Source organism: Rhinoderma darwinii, chromosome 2 (genome assembly GCF_050947455.1).
Source record: "Rhinoderma darwinii isolate aRhiDar2 chromosome 2, aRhiDar2.hap1, whole genome shotgun sequence".
Taxonomy (NCBI): domain Eukaryota; kingdom Metazoa; phylum Chordata; class Amphibia; order Anura; family Rhinodermatidae; genus Rhinoderma; species Rhinoderma darwinii.
In genome coordinates, this window is record NC_134688.1 from 463,628,516 (window position 1) to 463,650,605 (window position 22,090).

The 22,090-nt window shown below is 42.7% G+C and overlaps 2 long non-coding RNA genes across 2 annotated transcripts; both read left to right on the forward strand.

Annotated features, from left to right (window-relative positions):
• Positions 1-7,241: 7,241 nt before the first annotated feature.
• LOC142741627 (uncharacterized) lies at positions 7,242-9,342 on the forward strand. The gene is made up of 3 exons (XR_012881209.1): positions 7,242-7,360; positions 8,139-8,246; positions 9,037-9,342. It is a non-coding gene; the product is annotated as an uncharacterized LOC142741627 (long non-coding RNA).
• Positions 9,343-13,066: 3,724 nt separating this feature from the next.
• Positions 13,067-15,196, forward strand: LOC142741628 (uncharacterized). The gene is made up of 3 exons (XR_012881210.1): positions 13,067-13,251; positions 14,030-14,137; positions 14,928-15,196. It is a non-coding gene; the product is annotated as an uncharacterized LOC142741628 (long non-coding RNA).
• Positions 15,197-22,090: the final 6,894 nt, after the last annotated feature.

Sequence of the window (22,090 nt, forward strand, 5' to 3'; positions counted from 1 at the left end):
GTATGGAGCCTATAAGGCAGTGTATGGAACTATAAGGCAGTGTATGGAACTATAAGGCAGTGTATGGAACTATAAGGCAGTGTATGGAACTATAAGGCAGTGTATGGAGCCTATAAGGCAGTGTATGGAGCCTATAAGGCAGTGTATGGATCTATAAGGCAGTGTATGGAGCCTATAAGGCAGTGTATGGAGCCTATAAGGCAGTGTATGAGGCCTATTAGGCAGTGTATGAAGTTATAAGGCAGTGTAAGTAGCCTATAAGGCAGTGTATGGAGCCATAAGGCAGTGTATGGAGCTATAAGGCAGTGTATGGAGGCTATAAGGCAATGTATGGAGGCTATAAGGCAGTGTATGGAGCTATAAGGCAGTGTATGGAGCTATAAGGCAGTGTATGGAGCTACAAGGCAGTCTATGGAGCTATAAGGCAGTGTATGGAGGCTATAAGGCAGTGTATGGAGCTATAAGGCAGTGTATGGAGCCTATAAGGCAGTGTATGGAACTATAAGGCAGTGTATGGAGCCTATAAGGCAGTGAATGGAGGCTATAAGGCAGTGCATGAAGCCTATAAGGCAGTGTATGGAGCCTATAAGGCAGTGTATGGAGCCTATAAGGCAGTGTATGGAGCCTATAAGGCAGTGTATGGAGCTATAAGGCAGTTTATGGAGCCTATAAGGCAGTGTATGAAGCTATAAGGCAGTGTATGGAGCCTATAAGGCAGTGTATGGAACTATAAGGCAGTGTATGGAGCCTATAAGGCAGTGAATGGAGGCTATAAGGCAGTGTATGGAGCTATAAGGCAGTGCATGAAGCCTAAAAGGCAGTGTATGGAGCTATAAGGCAGTGTATGGAACTATAAGGCAGTGTATGGAGCCTATAAGGCAGTGAATGGAGGCTATAAGGCAGTGTATGGAGCTATAAGGCAGTGCATGAAGCCTATAAGGCAGTGTAGGGAGCCTATAAGGCAGTGTATGGAGCCTATAAGGCAGTGTATGGAACTATAAGGCAGTGTATGGAGCCTATAAGGCAGTGTATGGAGCCTATAAGGCAGTGTATGGATCTATAAGGCAGTGTATGGATCTATAAGGCAGTGTATGGAGCCTATAAGGCAGTGTATGGAGCCTATAAGGCAGTGTATGGAACTATAAGGCAGTGTATGGAACTATAAGGCAGTGTATGGAGCCTATAAGGCAGTGAATGGAGGCATAAGGCAGTGCATGAAGCCTATAAGGCAGTGTATGGAGCTATAAGGCAGTGTATGGAGCTATAAGGCAGTGTATGGAACTATAAGGCAGTGTATGGAGCCTATAAGGCAGTGTATGGAGCTATAAGGCAGTGTATGGAGCCTATAAGGCAGTGTATGGAACTATAAGGCAGTGTATGGAACTATAAGGCAGTGTATGGAACTATAAGGCAGTGTATGGAACTATAAGGCAGTGTATGGAGCCTATAAGGCAGTGTATGGAGCCTATAAGGCAGTGTATGGATCTATAAGGCAGTGTATGGAGCCTATAAGGCAGTGTATGGAGCCTATAAGGCAGTGTATGAGGCCTATTAGGCAGTGTATGAAGTTATAAGGCAGTGTAAGTAGCCTATAAGGCAGTGTATGGAGCCATAAGGCAGTGTATGGAGCTATAAGGCAGTGTATGGAGGCTATAAGGCAATGTATGGAGGCTATAAGGCAGTGTATGGAGCTATAAGGCAGTGTATGGAGCTATAAGGCAGTGTATGGAGCTACAAGGCAGTCTATGGAGCTATAAGGCAGTGTATGGAGGCTATAAGGCAGTGTATGGAGCTATAAGGCAGTGTATGGAGCCTATAAGGCAGTGTATGGAACTATAAGGCAGTGTATGGAGCCTATAAGGCAGTGAATGGAGGCTATAAGGCAGTGCATGAAGCCTATAAGGCAGTGTATGGAGCCTATAAGGCAGTGTATGGAGCCTATAAGGCAGTGTATGGAGCCTATAAGGCAGTGTATGGAGCCTATAAGGCAGTGTATGGAGCCTATAAGGCAGTGTATGGATCTATAAGGCAGTGTATGGAGCCTATAAGGCAGTGTATGGAGCTATAAGGCAGTGTATGGAGCCTATTAGGCAGTGTATGGAGCTATAAGGCAGTGTATGGAGCCTATAAGGCAGTGTATGAAGCTATAAGGCAGTGTATGGAGCCTATAAGGCAGAGTATGGAACTATAAGGCAGTGTATGGAGCCTATAAGGCAGTGAATGGAGGCTATAAGGCAGTGTATGGAGCTATAAGGCAGTGTATGGAGCCTATAAGGCCGTGTATGGAGCTATAAGGCAGTGTATGGAGCTATAAGGCAGAGTATGGAGCTATAAGGCAGTGTATGGAGCCTATAAGGCAGTGTATGGAGCTATAAGGCAGTGTATGGAACTATAAGGCAGTGTATGGAGCCTATAAGGCAGTGTATGAGGCCTATTAGGCAGTGTATGGAGCTATAAGGCAGTGTAAGTAGCCTATAAGGCAGTGTATGGAGCTATAAGGCAGTGTATAGAGCCTATAAGGCAGTGTATAGAGCCTATAAGGCAGTGTATGGAGCTATAAGGCAGTGTATGGAGCTATAAGGCAGTGTATGGATGCTATAAGGCAGTGTATGAAGCCTATAAGGCAGTGTATGGAGCCTATAAGGCAGTGTATGGAACTATAAGGCAGTGTATGGAGCCTATAAGGCAGTGTATAGAGCTATAAGGCAGTGTATGGAGCCTATAAGGCCGTGTATGGAGCTATAAGGTAGTGTATGGAGCTATAAGGCAGTGTATGGAGCTATAAGGCAGTGTATGGAGCCTATAAGGCAGTGTATGGAGCTATAAGGCAGTGTATGGAACCTATAAGGCAGTGTATGGAACTATAAGGCAGTGTATGGAGCCTATAAGGCAGTGTATGGAGCCTATAAGGCAGTGAATGGAGGCTATAAGGCAGTGCATGAAGCCTATAAGGCAGTGTATGGAGCTATAAGGCAGTGTACGGAGCCTATAAGGCAGAGTATGGAGCCTATAAGGCAGTGTATGGAGCCTATAAGGCAGTGTATGGAGCCTATAAGGCAGTGTATGGAGCCTATAAGGCAGTGTATGGAGCCTATAAGGCAGTGAATGGAGGCTATAAGGCAGTGTATGGAGCTATAAGGCAGTGCATGAAGCCTATAAGGCAGTGTATGGAGCCTATAAGGCAGTGTATGGAGCCTATAAGGCAGTGTATGGAACTATAAGGCAGTGTATGGAGCCTATAAGGCAGTGTATGGAGCCTATAAGGCAGTGTATGGATCTATAAGGCAGTGTATGGATCTATAAGGCAGTGTATGGAGCCTATAAGGCAGTGTATGGAGCCTATAAGGCAGTGTATGGAACTATAAGGCAGTGTATGGAACTATAAGGCAGTGTATGGAGCCTATAAGGCAGTGAATGGAGGCATAAGGCAGTGCATGAAGCCTATAAGGCAGTGTATGGAGCTATAAGGCAGTGTATGGAGCTATAAGGCAGTGTATGGAACTATAAGGCAGTGTATGGAGCCTATAAGGCAGTGTATGGAGCTATAAGGCAGTGTATGGAGCCTATAAGGCAGTGTATGGAACTATAAGGCAGTGTATGGAACTATAAGGCAGTGTATGGAACTATAAGGCAGTGTATGGAACTATAAGGCAGTGTATGGAGCCTATAAGGCAGTGTATGGAGCCTATAAGGCAGTGTATGGATCTATAAGGCAGTGTATGGAGCCTATAAGGCAGTGTATGGAGCCTATAAGGTAGTGTATGAGGCCTATTAGGCAGTGTATGAAGTTATAAGGCAGTGTAAGTAGCCTATAAGGCAGTGTATGGAGCCATAAGGCAGTGTATGGAGCTATAAGGCAGTGTATGGAGGCTATAAGGCAATGTATGGAGGCTATAAGGCAATGTATGGAGCTATAAGGCAGTGTATGGAGCTACAAGGCAGTCTATGGAGCTACAAGGCAGTGTATGGAGGCTATAAGGCAGTGTATGGAGGCTATAAGGCAGTGTATGGAGCTATAAGGCAGTGTATGGAGCCTATAAGGCAGTGTATGGAACTATAAGGCAGTGTATGGAGCCTATAAGGCAGTGAATGGAGGCTATAAGGCAGTGCATGAAGCCTATAAGGCAGTGTATGGAGCCTATAAGGCAGTGTATGGAGCCTATAAGGCAGTGTATGGAGCCTATAAGGCAGTGTATGGAGCCTATAAGGCAGTGTATGGATCTATAAGGCAGTGTATGGAGCCTATAAGGCAGTGTATGGAGCTATAAGGCAGTGTATGGAGCCTATTAGGCAGTGTATGGAGCTATAAGGCAGTGTATGGAGCCTATAAGGCAGTGTATGAAGCTATAAGGCAGTGTATGGAGCCTATAAGGCAGAGTATGGAACTATAAGGCAGTGTATGGAGCCTATAAGGCAGTGAATGGAGGCTATAAGGCAGTGTATGGAGCTATAAGGCAGTGTATGGAGCCTATAAGGCCGTGTATGGAGCTATAAGGCAGTGTATGGAGCTATAAGGCAGAGTATGGAGCTATAAGGCAGTGTATGGAGCCTATAAGGCAGTGTATGGAGCTATAAGGCAGTGTATGGAACTATAAGGCTGTGTATGGAGCCTATAAGGCAGTGAATGGAGGCTATAAGGCAGTGCATGAAGCCTATAAGGCAGTGTATGGAGCCTATAAGGCAGAGTATGGAGCCTATAAGGCAGTGTATGGAGCCTATAAGGCAGTGTATGGAGCCTATAAGGCAGTGTATGGAACTATAAGGCAGTGTATGGAGCCTATAAGGCAGTGAATGGAGGCTATAAGGCAGTGTATGGAGCTATAAGGCAGTGTATGGAACTATAAGGCAGTGTATGGAGCCTATAAGGCAGTGTATGGAGCCTATAAGGCAGTGTATGGATCTATAAGGCAGTGTATAGAGCCTATAAGGCAGTGAATGGAGGCTATAAGGCAGTGTATGGAGCTATAAGGCAGTGCATGAAGCCTATAAGGCAGTGCATGAAGCCTATAAGGCAGTGCATGGAGCCTATAAGGCAGTGTATGGAGCCTATAAGGCAGAGTATGGAGCCTATAAGGCAGTGTATGGAGCCTATAAGGCAGAGTATGGAGCCTATAGGGCAGTGTATGGAGCCTATAAGGCAGTGTATGGAGCCTATAAGGCAGTGTATGGAGCCTATAAGGCAGTGAATGGAGGCTATAAGGCAGTGAATGGAGGCTATAAGGCAGTGCATGAAGCCTATAAGGCAGTGTATGGAGCTATAAGGCAGTGTATGGAGCCTATAAGGCAGTGTATGGAGCCTATAAGGCAGTGTATGGAGCTATAAGGCAGTGCATGGAGCCTATAAGGCAGTGCATGGAGCCTATAAGGCAGTGTATGGAACTATAAGGCAGTGTATGGAACTATAAGGCAGTGTATGGAGCCTATAAGGCAGTGTATGGAGCCTATAAGGCAGTGTATGGAGCTATAAGGCAGTGTATGGAGCCTATAAGGCAGTGTATGGAACTATAAGGCAGTGTATGGAGCCTATAAGGCCGTGTATGGAGCTATAAGGCAGTGTATGGAGCCTATTAGGCAGTGTATGGAGCTATAAGGCAGTGTATGGAGCCTATAAGGCAGTGTATGATGCTATAAGGCAGTGTATGGAGCCTATAAGGCAGTGTATGGAACTATAAGGCAGTGTATGGAGCCTATAAGGCAGTGAATGGAGGCTATAAGGCAGTGCATGGAGGCTATAAGGCAGTGTATGGAGCCTAAAAGGCAGTGTATGGAGCTATAAGGCAGTGCATGGAGCCTATAAGGCAGTGTATGGAACTATAAGGCAGTGTATGGAGCCTAAAAGGCAGTGTATGGAGCTATAAGGCAGTGTATGGAGCCTATAAGGCCGTGTATGGAGCTATAAGGCAGTGTATGGAGCTATAAGGCAGTGTATGGAGCTATAAGGCAGTGTATGGAGCCTATAAGGCAGTGTATGGAGCCTATAAGGCAGTGTATGGAACTATAAGGCAGTGTATGGAGCCTATAAGGCAGTGAATGGAGGCTATAAGGCAGTGCATGAAGCCTATAAGGCAGTGTATTGAGCCCATAAGGCAGTGTATGGAGCCTATAAGGCAGTGTATGGAGCCTATAAGGCAGTGTATGGAGCCTATAAGGCAGTGTATGGAGCCTATAAGGCAGTGTATGGATCTAATAGGCAGTGTATGGAGCCTATAAGGCAGTGTATGGAGCTATAAGGCAGTGTATGGAGCCTATTAGGCAGTGTATGGAGCTATAAGGCAGTGTATGGAGCCTATAAGGCAGTGTATGAAGCTATAAGGCAGCGTATGGAGCCTATAAGGCAGCGTATGGAACTATAAGGCAGTGTATGGAGCCTATAAGGCGGTGAATGGAGGCTATAAGGCAGTGTATGGAGCTATAAGGCAGTGCATGAAGCCTATAAGGCAGTGTATGGAGCTATAAGGCAGTGTATGGAACTATAAGGCAGTGTATGGAGCCTATAAGGCAGTGTATGGAGCCTATAAGGCAGTGTATGGAGCCTATAAGGCAGTGTATGGAACTATAAGGCAGTGTATGGAACTATAAGGCAGTGTATGGAACTATAAGGCAGTGTATGGAGCCTATAAGGCAGTGTATGGAGCCTATAAGGCAGTGTATGGATCTATAAGGCAGTGTATGGAGCCTATAAGGCAGTGTATGGAGCCTATTAGGCAGTGTATGGAGCTATAAGGCAGTGTAAGTAGCCTATAAGGCAGTGTATGGAGCTATAAGGCAGTGTATGGAGCCTATAAAGCAGTGTATGGAGCTATAAGGCAGTGTATGGAGCCTATAAGGCAGTGTATGGAGCTATAAGGCAGTGTATGGAGCCTATAAGGCAGTGTATGGAACTATAAGGCAGTGTATGGAGCCTATAAGGCAGTGTATGGAGCTATAAGGCAGTGTATGGAGCCTATAAGGCAGTGTATGGAACTATAAGGCAGTGTATGGAGCCTATAAGGCAGTGTATGGAGCTAGAAGGCAGTGTATGGAGCCTATAAGGCAGTGTATGGAGCTATAAGGCAGTCAATGGAGGCTATAAGGCAGTGTATGGAGCCTATAAGGCAGTGTATGGAGCCTATAAGGCAGTGTATGGAGCCTATAAGGCAGTGTATGGAACTACAGTGTATGGAACTACAGTGTATGGAACTACAGTGTATAAAAGAAGCTCAAAATGAGGGTACCATCTCTGCGGCCCTTACCGAATGTCTCATGGTACAGGATCCCACAGTAGCAAGCTTATACTTACTACCCAAGATACATAAAGACCCCAAATCACCACCAGGGCGTCCCATCATATCTGGAAGAGGCAACTTATGTGACAATATAAGTAAGTATATTGATGCTACACTGAAGCCCATGGTTGAGATCTTACCATCATATCTTAGAGACTCCTCAGACCTCCTTAAAAGACTGGAAGGGATTCAATTAGAACCTAATATGTTGCTTGCTACGTGTGACGTAGAATCCTTATATACCAACATCCGACATCAGGATGGTCTCCAGGCAGTGTCATACTTTATGGGGATGACTGATAGTAATCCATCTATGTCCCAATTCATCCTCACTCTCTTAGAATTTGTGCTCACGCACAATTTTTTCACCTTTAACGGATCCTTTTACCTGCAGCTCCAGGGCACGGCAATGGGGGCGGCCTGTGCACCTTCATATGCCAACCTGTTCCTGGGGCTGTGGGAGAGGGATCTGTTTCTATCAGATCGGATATCATCAATGGACAAGGTGGTCCTATGGACCCGGTTCATTGATGATATCTTCATCATCTGGCATGGCACCAGTGATGAATTTGCTGGTTTTATGACAAATCTTAACATCAATGATCTTAATATTCATCTGACGTGGAAAACAAGTGAAACAGTGATTGATTTTCTGGACGTACTTATTAGACGAGACACTGACGGTTATATCAGGACAGATATACATAGAAAAGATACGTCAGTTAATTCTTATCTTCATGCCTCATCTTCACACCCGAGCCATCTGATCCGTGCTATTCCCATCGGTCAGTTTCTGAGGATTAAAAGGCTATGTTCATCAAATGATGACTTTGAGATCCAGGCAAATAATCTGAAACAACGTTTTCTCGACAGGGGATACAATAGAAGATGTATAAATAAGGCATATGAGAGGGCAAGACGCTCTACACGAACCCAACTTCTTCACCCCATTATCAAGAGAAATGTGGACTCGACAATCAGGTATGTCACTACTTATCATGACAGATGGGGGCAGATGAGGAAATGTCTGGCCAAACACTGGTCTATATTAAAAACTGACACTACCTTATCTAAAATTCTCCCTGTAAAACCTGCGGTAGCATCGAGAAGAGCAAGGAATCTACGTGATACCCTTGTCCACAGTTACCACCAACCCCAAAGTATAAAACCAATCTTTGGAGCGTCAAAACCTAAATGGGGCTGCCGCCCTTGCGGTAGATGTATAGCCTGCCCAAATGTGGCTAGGAGCGATGAATTTGTAGATTCGACTGGCAAGATGACATACAAAATCACTTGGCCAATCAACTGTGGTACTAAAGGAGTGATTTATTATGCATGGTGCCCATGCCCAAAGATTTATATTGGTCTTACCAGTAGAGAGCTCAAAATCAGAACAAGGGAACACGTGAATAGCATAGAGGCAGCGAGGGGCACTGCTCCAGAAAACATTGAGTTGTTAAAAACTCTTCCGAGGCATTTTTTCACATACCATGGATGTGAATCCAGAGCCCTCAAAGTCAAAGGCATTGATTGTGTAAAGACTGATTTGAGAGGTGGGTCAGTAATGAAAAAACTGTCAAAATTGGAATCCAGATGGATCTGGAAATTAAAGACAGTACAACCAAATGGCTTGAATGAGAACTTGGGATTTGCAGCATTTTTATAGAGGTGTCGGGATCTCTCATGGTGTCAGTTTTAATTGTTTAGCAATGATCAAATCACTGTCGTTTCTAAATTTTTATGTTTCTAATTTTTATTTTTAATGTTACAGATGATCGTTTATGAACTGGCTGTGATCTAACATGTAATGATCTTTTGAGATCATAACCACTTCCTCATTTGATTTTTGAACAATTCATTCCAGGGGATTCACCTAGCTATCCTACAACAATGGATATATAGAAAACTATGGGAATACAATACTAAAATGTAGACATGCAGAGTTATATGTGCAGCGCAATTTTGTATAATTGTTTACTAACATCACTATCCAGTAACAACAGGGTTTCAAAGTGTATTTTTCACACTATTTTACTATACTATATAACGAGAAAAAAGTCTTATCACTTTATCGTCATCCTCACATCACTTGGATATACATTTACACACACACACACACATCACACACACACACACACACACACACACACACACACACACACTCATCACTCACCACACTTTACTTATGATTTTTTAGCTCTTCACATATCCATACACACATATTGCACATCCTTACATGTACACTTATTATCATTATTATATATATTTTTTTCACATTTACCTACATATCTTGATTTTTGTTTAATTATGTACTTATTGTTCACCTTTTAGTCACTATAATTTATTTATCAGTAACATGCACTTTCACATCACAGTGATTATTGGCGCATTTATAAGTGCCATTATCAATATGCATCATATATATTTGTTCACACTTTTTTATGTGGGTGATTGTATGATCATCAGATCTAAATCAATGTGTAGTTTATAAATATATACATATTATATATATTTGATGATTTCTTAATATTGGTATACACCCCGCTTTTTATCATCACAATATTACTGTCACTATTATATCTTATTCACTACTATAATTTTTTAGCATGGGTATTTTTTATTATTAAAAATTTTGTATGTAGATTGTCATATACTCATGTATACTTGCAATGTCTGTGTATATTGAATGCATATGCAATGTGTGAAGTCCGGTATGTTTGTATATGTGAATGTGGGTGAATATATGTGTGTATATATTGTGTTATGTGTACCTTTGATATACATAAATGTTGTTAGAGTTGTAATGGTATGGAACTATTACTTTGCACTCATCATTATATATGCTCTTTGATTTGTGTATGTATATGTGAACATGAGTATATAGATATGTATTCTCATGTATATGTTCGGTCAGGGGGTATATATGTCAACTTATCATAATTTGTATTAACACATTTTCATCCAAACCAAACTACAGTAGTACAATCATGTGAATTTATTTTTGCATTTTTCTATGTTTGATCTGCAAATATATGTACACCCCTTGCTTTGACATGGACAAATGCGCATCCATGTAATTCATTTTGTATGTATTATGTAATCGTTGTAGGGAAAGTAGTAGGGACAGCTAAACAAGGATTAATTGTGACTAATCTAATATATACACCTATTTCATTATCATCTTTATATCATTCCTTTATTCCTTCATTTTATTATTTCAAAACGCTATACATAATGTAAAATCATTTAAACATTTATTCTGGATTTTGTGCAATATGCACATGAGTATAATTCAATATATACATACGTTTCTCTCTTTTTCTCATTATCCACGGTGTTCCATCTTCTGTTTACTGCGCACGCGCGGTCTGTCAGTCCGGGTCTTGGCTGCCTCGGCCGGAGCAGTACGGGGGCGTGGCTCCCGTCTCCCGGGGTCTGTGTCCGTGCTTGGGATGGTGACATGCCGGAACTCTCGTTCGGCTGCCTGTGTCCCTGGCCGGACTGGGCTGCGGGACACGTGACTCTCGCCTCGTTTCCGGTCCGGACGGCTGACACACCCGACTGGTGGATTATTACACTTTGTATAGTGATTCTCAGCAGCTTCAGCTGCCCCCTGATGTTCTGATTTGCTCCTGATTGTTTAAAAAGATGTCTCTTCACTTTCTGACACCACCCCCAGACGAAGGCTCGAGGGCCGAAACGCGCGTCGGGGTTGATGCCAGACAGTGCTGTGTGTGACATGGGTAAGACGTCCTACTTCATTCTTTGAGCTCTCAATTGATTGCTTGTTGCTGGTATTTTTCATGCATATATCTATCGATATCTGCATGTATGTGAGTGGATTGCTGTTGCACTTTCACTCCTGCATCTGGCTGTGCCTAATATACACCGGTTGGTGTGGTCTTTATCTATTATACCAGATGCAGGACTCTGTGCACTATTACTACATGCATTTATATTTATTTATTCATCCATTCTATCATGCATGAAGTGGGAATTGCCATCTTTTCCTGTTGTCACTTTGTTATTTAATGCATTTAACTTTAACATCATATATATTACTGTCTGCCATCCTTCTCATACTGTGGCTATCATCTTTAACTTTTAATGTTCTTCTTTGTTATGTGTTTAATAAAATTTGTTATATTTTCATAACCTTGGTGTGTCGGACTCCGTTTCTAGGTTTACAATTCATTTAGTGGGTATCTCCACCGATACCATCATGCTCACTCAGGGCCTGTAAGTCCCGCCTCCCCCTCTTGTTGTCCCTTTAATTATCCTATATGTACACTAAAGATACTCATCTTATCAACGAGTTATTTTTGGGATTTGGGTCTGGCTGGCGCTGCTCCTTTTGGTGCTCTCCATATAGGTTTAGTACGTCTAAGTTCTGTTTTTTCTACAGATTCCGGGAGGTCCACCAGCATGGACTTCAAGGCCAGGGAAAAATCCTGGTTGACCAAGCTAGACTTGGTTTTTAAAGATGATCCCACAGTGGGAGATCCCGACACCCGGGGTAATATAGCTGCTATCAAAAACAATCTCAAGTCATTATTTCATAAGCGGACCAAAACCTGGTGGAATAAGGCCTTCTTGGAGAAATACCTACAAAGAGGCCTTATACCAAGGGGACTCAGGATTCAGGTCTTTCCGACACTCAATAGTTTGGATGAATGCTTTATCTCCCGATGGGAGGACACCTGTAGGACATCATCTCAAACATTTATGGAACTGTTGATTGGCCTGGACAAGCAGACACTTGAGATGCTTAACGTTGAGATCGAAAAAATACAAACTGAACTCAAGACTAAGCGGAATGATGAGGAGTGGACCAACACATTCCAACAACTTGATCTGGAGATGGATAAGTGGGAGAAGAGCATCCAAGATGTTAAAAGTCGGAAATTTCAACGAGATCTGAACGATAAGGTGACAAACCGCATGTACAGGTGGCAATATTCCAAACAATTTAGTGTGGATGGCAGAAGATCTCCCTCTGTGTCATCAGCGAGCTCCATGTCAGAACCGGAAGACAATGCGCAGAGAGGCAGGACACGGAGTGGAATAGACTATAGGAGACCAAACATGTTTAGACAAAAGAATCGACAGAGAGGCGGAGGTGGTGAACAACGGATGCAGAATTATGATCCAGCCAATAGACAAAGGGGAGAAGGCTGGCGCAATCAAATGGCCACTCAATTGCCTGAGAACTCGAGAATGCAGGTAATTAACTTATCTACCCATCACTTGTCCCCTACAGATATTGGGGTCTTGTCCAAGGGACTGACTTTTGCACCTTCTTCCCATTTTGACACCTTTACAGCGGTGAAGGACTTACATCTATTTGCCAGAGGATTGATCTTCAAAAGATGGTTTCATCGGAAGGAAGACGAGATCTTTGACACATTGGAAGAAAGAGAGGCTTTACAATCTTTGCAACAGTTACTTGAAGAACAACAAAACCCTGAGACAGGTACGATCCCTCAAACTATAAGGAAACGATCCTCTAAATTTCCTCCATTTTCGATATGTCCACCGATCGACTTATTCGTGAAATTGGTGGCCCAGGACTTCGAGAGAATATCCACGGGGATTAAGTGCGACAATTTAACCTGCGCTGAACGGATGAGTCTAAAGAGATTGAAAAATCTCGAGGATACTGTAATTAAACCCGCAGATAAGGGGGGTAATATAGTGATGTGGCCTAGGGCCATGTACGAACGAGAAGCGTATCGGCAATTGAGAAATACGACCTGCTACAAAAAGCTGACCTTTAATCCTCTCTCTTCTTTTAGTGGTCTACTTGATGATATATTAAAAGAAGCTCAAAATGAGGGTACCATCTCTGCGGCCCTTACCGAATGTCTCATGGTACAGGATCCCACAGTAGCAAGCTTATACTTACTACCCAAGATACATAAAGACCCCAAATCACCACCAGGGCGTCCCATCATATCTGGAAGAGGCAACTTATGTGACAATATAAGTAAGTATATTGATGCTACACTGAAGCCCATGGTTGAGATCTTACCATCATATCTTAGAGACTCCTCAGACCTCCTTAAAAGACTGGAAGGGATTCAATTAGAACCTAATATGTTGCTTGCTACGTGTGACGTAGAATCCTTATATACCAACATCCGACATCAGGATGGTCTCCAGGCAGTGTCATACTTTATGGGGATGACTGATAGTAATCCATCTATGTCCCAATTCATCCTCACTCTCTTAGAATTTGTGCTCACGCACAATTTTTTCACCTTTAACGGATCCTTTTACCTGCAGCTCCAGGGCACGGCAATGGGGGCGGCCTGTGCACCTTCATATGCCAACCTGTTCCTGGGGCTGTGGGAGAGGGATCTGTTTCTATCAGATCGGATATCATCAATGGACAAGGTGGTCCTATGGACCCGGTTCATTGATGATATCTTCATCATCTGGCATGGCACCAGTGATGAATTTGCTGGTTTTATGACAAATCTTAACATCAATGATCTTAATATTCATCTGACGTGGAAAACAAGTGAAACAGTGATTGATTTTCTGGACGTACTTATTAGACGAGACACTGACGGTTATATCAGGACAGATATACATAGAAAAGATACGTCAGTTAATTCTTATCTTCATGCCTCATCTTCACACCCGAGCCATCTGATCCGTGCTATTCCCATCGGTCAGTTTCTGAGGATTAAAAGGCTATGTTCATCAAATGATGACTTTGAGATCCAGGCAAATAATCTGAAACAACGTTTTCTCGACAGGGGATACAATAGAAGATGTATAAATAAGGCATATGAGAGGGCAAGACGCTCTACACGAACCCAACTTCTTCACCCCATTATCAAGAGAAATGTGGACTCGACAATCAGGTATGTCACTACTTATCATGACAGATGGGGGCAGATGAGGAAATGTCTGGCCAAACACTGGTCTATATTAAAAACTGACACTACCTTATCTAAAATTCTCCCTGTAAAACCTGCGGTAGCATCGAGAAGAGCAAGGAATCTACGTGATACCCTTGTCCACAGTTACCACCAACCCCAAAGTATAAAACCAATCTTTGGAGCGTCAAAACCTAAATGGGGCTGCCGCCCTTGCGGTAGATGTATAGCCTGCCCAAATGTGGCTAGGAGCGATGAATTTGTAGATTCGACTGGCAAGATGACATACAAAATCACTTGGCCAATCAACTGTGGTACTAAAGGAGTGATTTATTATGCATGGTGCCCATGCCCAAAGATTTATATTGGTCTTACCAGTAGAGAGCTCAAAATCAGAACAAGGGAACACGTGAATAGCATAGAGGCAGCGAGGGGCACTGCTCCAGAAAACATTGAGTTGTTAAAAACTCTTCCGAGGCATTTTTTCACATACCATGGATGTGAATCCAGAACCCTCAAAGTCAAAGGCATTGATTGTGTAAAGACTGATTTGAGAGGTGGGTCAGTAATGAAAAAACTGTCAAAATTGGAATCCAGATGGATCTGGAAATTAAAGACAGTACAACCAAATGGCTTGAATGAGAACTTGGGATTTGCAGCATTTTTATAGAGGTGTCGGGATCTCTCATGGTGTCAGTTTTAATTGTTTAGCAATGATCAAATCACTGTCGTTTCTAAATTTTTATGTTTCTAATTTTTATTTTTAATGTTACAGATGATCGTTTATGAACTGGCTGTGATCTAACATGTAATGATCTTTTGAGATCATAACCACTTCCTCATTTGATTTTTGAACAATTCATTCCAGGGGATTCACCTAGCTATCCTACAACAATGGATATATAGAAAACTATGGGAATACAATACTAAAATGTAGACATGCAGAGTTATATGTGCAGCGCAATTTTGTATAATTGTTTACTAACATCACTATCCAGTAACAACAGGGTTTCAAAGTGTATTTTTCACACTATTTTACTATACTATATAACGAGAAAAAAGTCTTATCACTTTATCGTCATCCTCACATCACTTGGATATACATTTACACACACACACACACACACATCACACACACACACACACACACACACACACACACACACACACACACTCATCACTCACCACACTTTACTTATGATTTTTTAGCTCTTCACATATCCATACACACATATTGCACATCCTTACATGTACACTTATTATCATTATTATATATATTTTTTTCACATTTACCTACATATCTTGATTTTTGTTTAATTATGTACTTATTGTTCACCTTTTAGTCACTATAATTTATTTATCAGTAACATGCACTTTCACATCACAGTGATTATTGGCGCATTTATAAGTGCCATTATCAATATGCATCATATATATTTGTTCACACTTTTTTATGTGGGTGATTGTATGATCATCAGATCTAAATCAATGTGTAGTTTATAAATATATACATATTATATATATTTGATGATTTCTTAATATTGGTATACACCCCGCTTTTTATCATCACAATATTACTGTCACTATTATATCTTATTCACTACTATAATTTTTTAGCATGGGTATTTTTTATTATTAAAAATTTTGTATGTAGATTGTCATATACTCATGTATACTTGCAATGTCTGTGTATATTGAATGCATATGCAATGTGTGAAGTCCGGTATGTTTGTATATGTGAATGTGGGTGAATATATGTGTGTATATATTGTGTTATGTGTACCTTTGATATACATAAATGTTGTTAGAGTTGTAATGGTATGGAACTATTACTTTGCACTCATCATTATATATGCTCTTTGATTTGTGTATGTATATGTGAACATGAGTATATAGATATGTATTCTCATGTATATGTTCGGTCAGGGGGTATATATGTCAACTTATCATAATTTGTATTAACACATTTTCATCCAAACCAAACTACAGTAGTACAATCATGTGAATTTATTTTTGCATTTTTCTATGTTTGATCTGCAAATATATGTACACCCCTTGCTTTGACATGGACAAATGCGCATCCATGTAATTCATTTTGTATGTATTATGTAATCGTTGTAGGGAAAGTAGTAGGGACAGCTAAACAAGGATTAATTGTGACTAATCTAATATATACACCTATTTCATTATCATCTTTATATCATTCCTTTATTCCTTCATTTTATTATTTCAAAACGCTATACATAATGTAAAATCATTTAAACATTTATTCTGGATTTTGTGCAATATGCACATGAGTATAATTCAATATATACATACGTTTCTCTCTTTTTCTCATTATCCACGGTGTTCCATCTTCTGTTTACTGCGCACGCGCGGTCTGTCAGTCCGGGTCTTGGCTGCCTCGGCCGGAGCAGTACGGGGGCGTGGCTCCCGTCTCCCGGGGTCTGTGTCCGTGCTTGGGATGGTGACATGCCGGAACTCTCGTTCGGCTGCCTGTGTCCCTGGCCGGACTGGGCTGCGGGACACGTGACTCTCGCCTCGTTTCCGGTCCGGACGGCTGACACACCCGACTGGTGGATTATTACACTTTGTATAGTGATTCTCAGCAGCTTCAGCTGCCCCCTGATGTTCTGATTTGCTCCTGATTGTTTAAAAAGATGTCTCTTCACTTTCTGACACCACCCCCAGACGAAGGCTCGAGGGCCGAAACGCGCGTCGGGGTTGATGCCAGACAGTGCTGTGTGTGACATGGGTAAGACGTCCTACTTCATTCTTTGAGCTCTCAATTGATTGCTTGTTGCTGGTATTTTTCATGCATATATCTATCGATATCTGCATGTATGTGAGTGGATTGCTGTTGCACTTTCACTCCTGCATCTGGCTGTGCCTAATATACACCGGTTGGTGTGGTCTTTATCTATTATACCAGATGCAGGACTCTGTGCACTATTACTACATGCATTTATATTTATTTATTCATCCATTCTATCATGCATGAAGTGGGAATTGCCATCTTTTCCTGTTGTCACTTTGTTATTTAATGCATTTAACTTTAACATCATATATATTACTGTCTGCCATCCTTCTCATACTGTGGCTATCATCTTTAACTTTTAATGTTCTTCTTTGTTATGTGTTTAATAAAATTTGTTATATTTTCATAACCTTGGTGTGTCGGACTCCGTTTCTAGGTTTACAATTCATTTAGTGGGTATCTCCACCGATACCATCATGCTCACTCAGGGCCTGTAAGTCCCGCCTCCCCCTCTTGTTGTCCCTTTAATTATCCTATATGTACACTAAAGATACTCATCTTATCAACGAGTTATTTTTGGGATTTGGGTCTGGCTGGCGCTGCTCCTTTTGGTGCTCTCCATATAGGTTTAGTACCTATAAGGCAGTGCATGAAGCCTATAAGGCAGTGTATGGAGCCTATAAGGCAGTGTATGGATCTATAAGGCAGTGTATGGAGCCTATAAGGCAGTGTATGGAGCCTATAAGGCAGTGTATGGATCTATAAGGCAGTGTATGGAGCCTATAAGGCAGTGTATGGAGCCTATTAGGCAGTGTATGGAGCTATAAGGCAGTGTAAGTAGCCTATAAGGCAGTGTATGGAGCTATAAGGCAGTGTATGGAGCCTATAAAGCAGTGTATGGAGCTATAAGGCAGTGTATGGAGCCTATAAGGCAGTGTATGGAGCTATAAGGCAGTGTATGGAGCCTATAAGGCAGTGTATGGAACTATAAGGCAGTGTATGGAGCCTATAAGGCAGTGTATGGAGCTATAAGGCAGTGTATGGAGCCTATAAGGCAGTGTATGGAACTATAAGGCAGTGTATGGAGCCTATAAGGCAGTGTATGGAGCTAGAAGGCAGTGTATGGAGCCTATAAGGCAGTGTATGGAGCTATAAGGCAGTCAATGGAGGCTATAAGGCAGTGTATGGAGCCTATAAGGCAGTGTATGGAGCTATAAGGCAGTGTATGGAGCCTATAAGGCAGTGTATGGACCCTATAAGGCAGTGTATGGAGTTATAAGGCAGTGTATGGAGCTATAAGGCAGTGTATGGAGCTGTAAGGCAGTGTATGGACCCTATAAGGCAGTGTATGGAGCTATAAGGCAGTGTATGGAGCTATAAGGCAGTGTATGGAGCTATAAGGCAGTGTATGGAGCTATAAGGCAGTGTATGGAGCCTATAAGGCAGTGTATGGTGCTATAAGGCAGTGTATGGAGCTTATAAGGCAGTGTATGGAGCCTATAAGGCAGTGTATGGAGCCTATAAGGCAATCAATGGAGGCTATAAGGCAGTGTATGGAGCCTATAAGACAGTGTATGGAGCTATAAGCCAGTGTATGGAGCTATAAGGCAGTGTATGGAGCCTATAAGGCAGTGTATGGAGCTATAAGGCAGTGTATGGAGCCTATAAGGCAGTGTATGGACCCTATAAGGCAGTGTATGGACCCTATAAGGCAGTGAATGGAGGCTATAAGGCAGTGTATGGAGCTATAAGGCAGTGCATGAAGCCTATAAGGCAGTGTATGGAGCTATAAGGCAGTGTATGGAACTATAAGGCAGTGTATGGAGCCTATAAGGCAGTGTATGGAGCTATAAGGCAGTGCATGGAGCCTATAAGGCAGTGTATGGAACTATAAGGCAGTGTATGGAACTATAAGGCAGTGTATGGAACTATAAGGCAGTGTATGGAGCCTACAAGGCAGTGTATGGAGCCTACAAGGCAGTGTATGGATCCTATAAGGCAGTGTATGGAGCCTATTAGGCAGTGTATGGATCTATAAGGCAGTGTATGGAGCTATAAGGTAGTGTATGGAGCTATAAGGCAGTGTATGAAGCCTATAAGGTAGTGTATGGACCCTATAAGGCAGTGTATGGAGCTATAAGGCAGTGTATGGACCCTATAAGGCAGTGTATGGAGCCTATAAGGCAGTGTATGGATCTATAAGGCAGTGTATGGAGCCTATAAGGCAGTGTATGGAGCTATAAGGCAGTGTATGGAGCCTATTAGGCAGTGTATGGAGCTATAAGGCAGTTTATGGAGCCTATAAGGCAGTGTATGAAGCTATAAGGCAGTGTATGGAGCCTATAAGGCAGTGTATGGAACTATAAGGCAGTGTATGGAGCCTATAAGGCAGTGAATGGAGGCTATAAGGCAGTGTATGGAGCTATAAGGCAGTGCATGAAGCCTAAAAGGCAGTGTATGGAGCTATAAGGCAGTGTATGGAACTATAAGGCAGTGTATGGAGCCTATAAGGCAGTGTATGGAGCTATAAGGCAGTGCATGGAGCCTATAAGGCAGTGTATGGAACTATAAGGCAGTGTATGGAACTATAAGGCAGTGTATGGAACTATAAGGCAGTGTATGGAACTATAAGGCAGTGTATGGAGCCTATAAGGCAGTGAATGGAGGCTATAAGGCAGTGCATGAAGCCTATAAGGCAGTGTATGGAGCCTATAAGGCAGTGTATGGAGCTATAAGGCAGTGTATGGAGCCTATAAGGCAGTGTATGGAACTATAAGGCAGTGTATGGAGCCTATAAGGCAGTGAATGGAGGCTATAAGGCAGTGCATGAAGCCTATAAGGCAGTGTATGGAGCCTATAAGGCAGTGTATGGAGCCTATAAGGCAGTGTATGGATCTATAAGGCAGTGTATGGAGCCTATAAGGCAGTGTATGGAGCTATAAGGCAGTGTATGGAGCCTATTAGGCAGTGTACTGAGCTATAAGGCAGTGTATGGAGCCTATAAGGCAGTGTATGAAGCTATAAGGCAGTGTATGGAGCCTATAAGGCAGTGTATGGAACTATAAGGCAGTGTATGAAGCCCATAAGGCAGTGAATGGAGGCTATAAGGCAGTGTATGGAGCTATAAGGCAGTGCATGAAGCCTATAAGGCAGTGCATGGAGCTATAAGGCAGTGTATGGAACTATAAGGCAGTGTAAGGAGCCTATAAGGCAGTGTTTGGAGCTATAAGGCAGTGCATGGAGCCTATAAGGCAGTGTATGGAACTATAAGGCAGTGTATGGAACTATAAGGCAGTGTATGGAGCCTATAAGGCAGTGTATGGAGCCTATAAGGCAGTGTATGGAGCTATAAGGCAGTGTATGGAGCTATAAGGCAGTGTATGGAGCCTATAAGGCAGTGTATGGTGCTATAAGGCAGTGTATGGAGCTTATAAGGCAGTGTATGGAGCCTATAAGGCAGTGTATGGAGCCTATAAGGCAATCAATGGAGGCTATAAGGCAGTGTATGGAGCCTATAAGACAGTGTATGGAGCTATAAGCCAGTGTATGGAGCTATAAGGCAGTGTATGGAGCCTATAAGGCAGTGTATGGAGCTATAAGGCAGTGTATGGAGCCTATAAGGCAGTGTATGGATCTAATAGGCAGTGTATGGAGCCTATAAGGCAGTGTATGGAGCTATAAGGCAGTGTATGGAGCCTATTAGGCAGTGTATGGAGCTATAAGGCAGTGTATGGAGCCTATAAGGCAGTGTATGAAGCTATAAGGCAGCGTATGGAGCCTATAAGGCAGCGTATGGAACTATAAGGCAGTGTATGGAGCCTATAAGGCGGTGAATGGAGGCTATAAGGCAGTGTATGGAGCTATAAGGCAGTGCATGAAGCCTATAAGGCAGTGTATGGAGCTATAAGGCAGTGTATGGAACTATAAGGCAGTGTATGGAGCCTATAAGGCAGTGTATGGAGCCTATAAGGCAGTGTATGGAGCCTATAAGGCAGTGTATGGAACTATAAGGCAGTGTATGGAACTATAAGGCAGTGTATGGAACTATAAGGCAGTGTATGGAGCCTATAAGGCAGTGTATGGAGCCTATAAGGCAGTGTATGGATCTATAAGGCAGTGTATGGAGCCTATAAGGCAGTGTATGGAGCCTATTAGGCAGTGTATGGAGCTATAAGGCAGTGTAAGTAGCCTATAAGGCAGTGTATGGAGCTATAAGGCAGTGTATGGAGCCTATAAAGCAGTGTATGGAGCTATAAGGCAGTGTATGGAGCCTATAAGGCAGTGTATGGAGCTATAAGGCAGTGTATGGAGCCTATAAGGCAGTGTATGGAACTATAAGGCAGTGTATGGAGCCTATAAGGCAGTGTATGGAGCTATAAGGCAGTGTATGGAGCCTATAAGGCAGTGTATGGAACTATAAGGCAGTGTATGGAGCCTATAAGGCAGTGTATGGAGCTAGAAGGCAGTGTATGGAGCCTATAAGGCAGTGTATGGAGCTATAAGGCAGTCAATGGAGGCTATAAGGCAGTGTATGGAGCCTATAAGGCAGTGTATGGAGCCTATAAGGCAGTGTATGGAGCCTATAAGGCAGTGTATGGAACTATAAGGCAGTGTATGGAACTATAAGGCAGTGTATGGAACTATAAGGCAGTGTATGGAGCCTATAAGGCAGTGTATGGAGCCTATAAGGCAGTGTATGGATCTATAAGGCAGTGTATGGAGCCTATAAGGCAGTGTATGGAGCCTATTAGGCAGTGTATGGAGCTATAAGGCAGTGTAAGTAGCCTATAAGGCAGTGTATGGAGCTATAAGGCAGTGTATGGAGCCTATAAAGCAGTGTATGGAGCTATAAGGCAGTGTATGGAGCCTATAAGGCAGTGTATGGAGCTATAAGGCAGTGTATGGAGCCTATAAGGCAGTGTATGGAACTATAAGGCAGTGTATGGAGCCTATAAGGCAGTGTATGGAGCTATAAGGCAGTGTATGGAGCCTATAAGGCAGTGTATGGAACTATAAGGCAGTGTATGGAGCCTATAAGGCAGTGTATGGAGCTAGAAGGCAGTGTATGGAGCCTATAAGGCAGTGTATGGAGCTATAAGGCAGTCAATGGAGGCTATAAGGCAGTGTATGGAGCCTATAAGGCAGTGTATGGAGCTATAAGGCAGTGTATGGAGCCTATA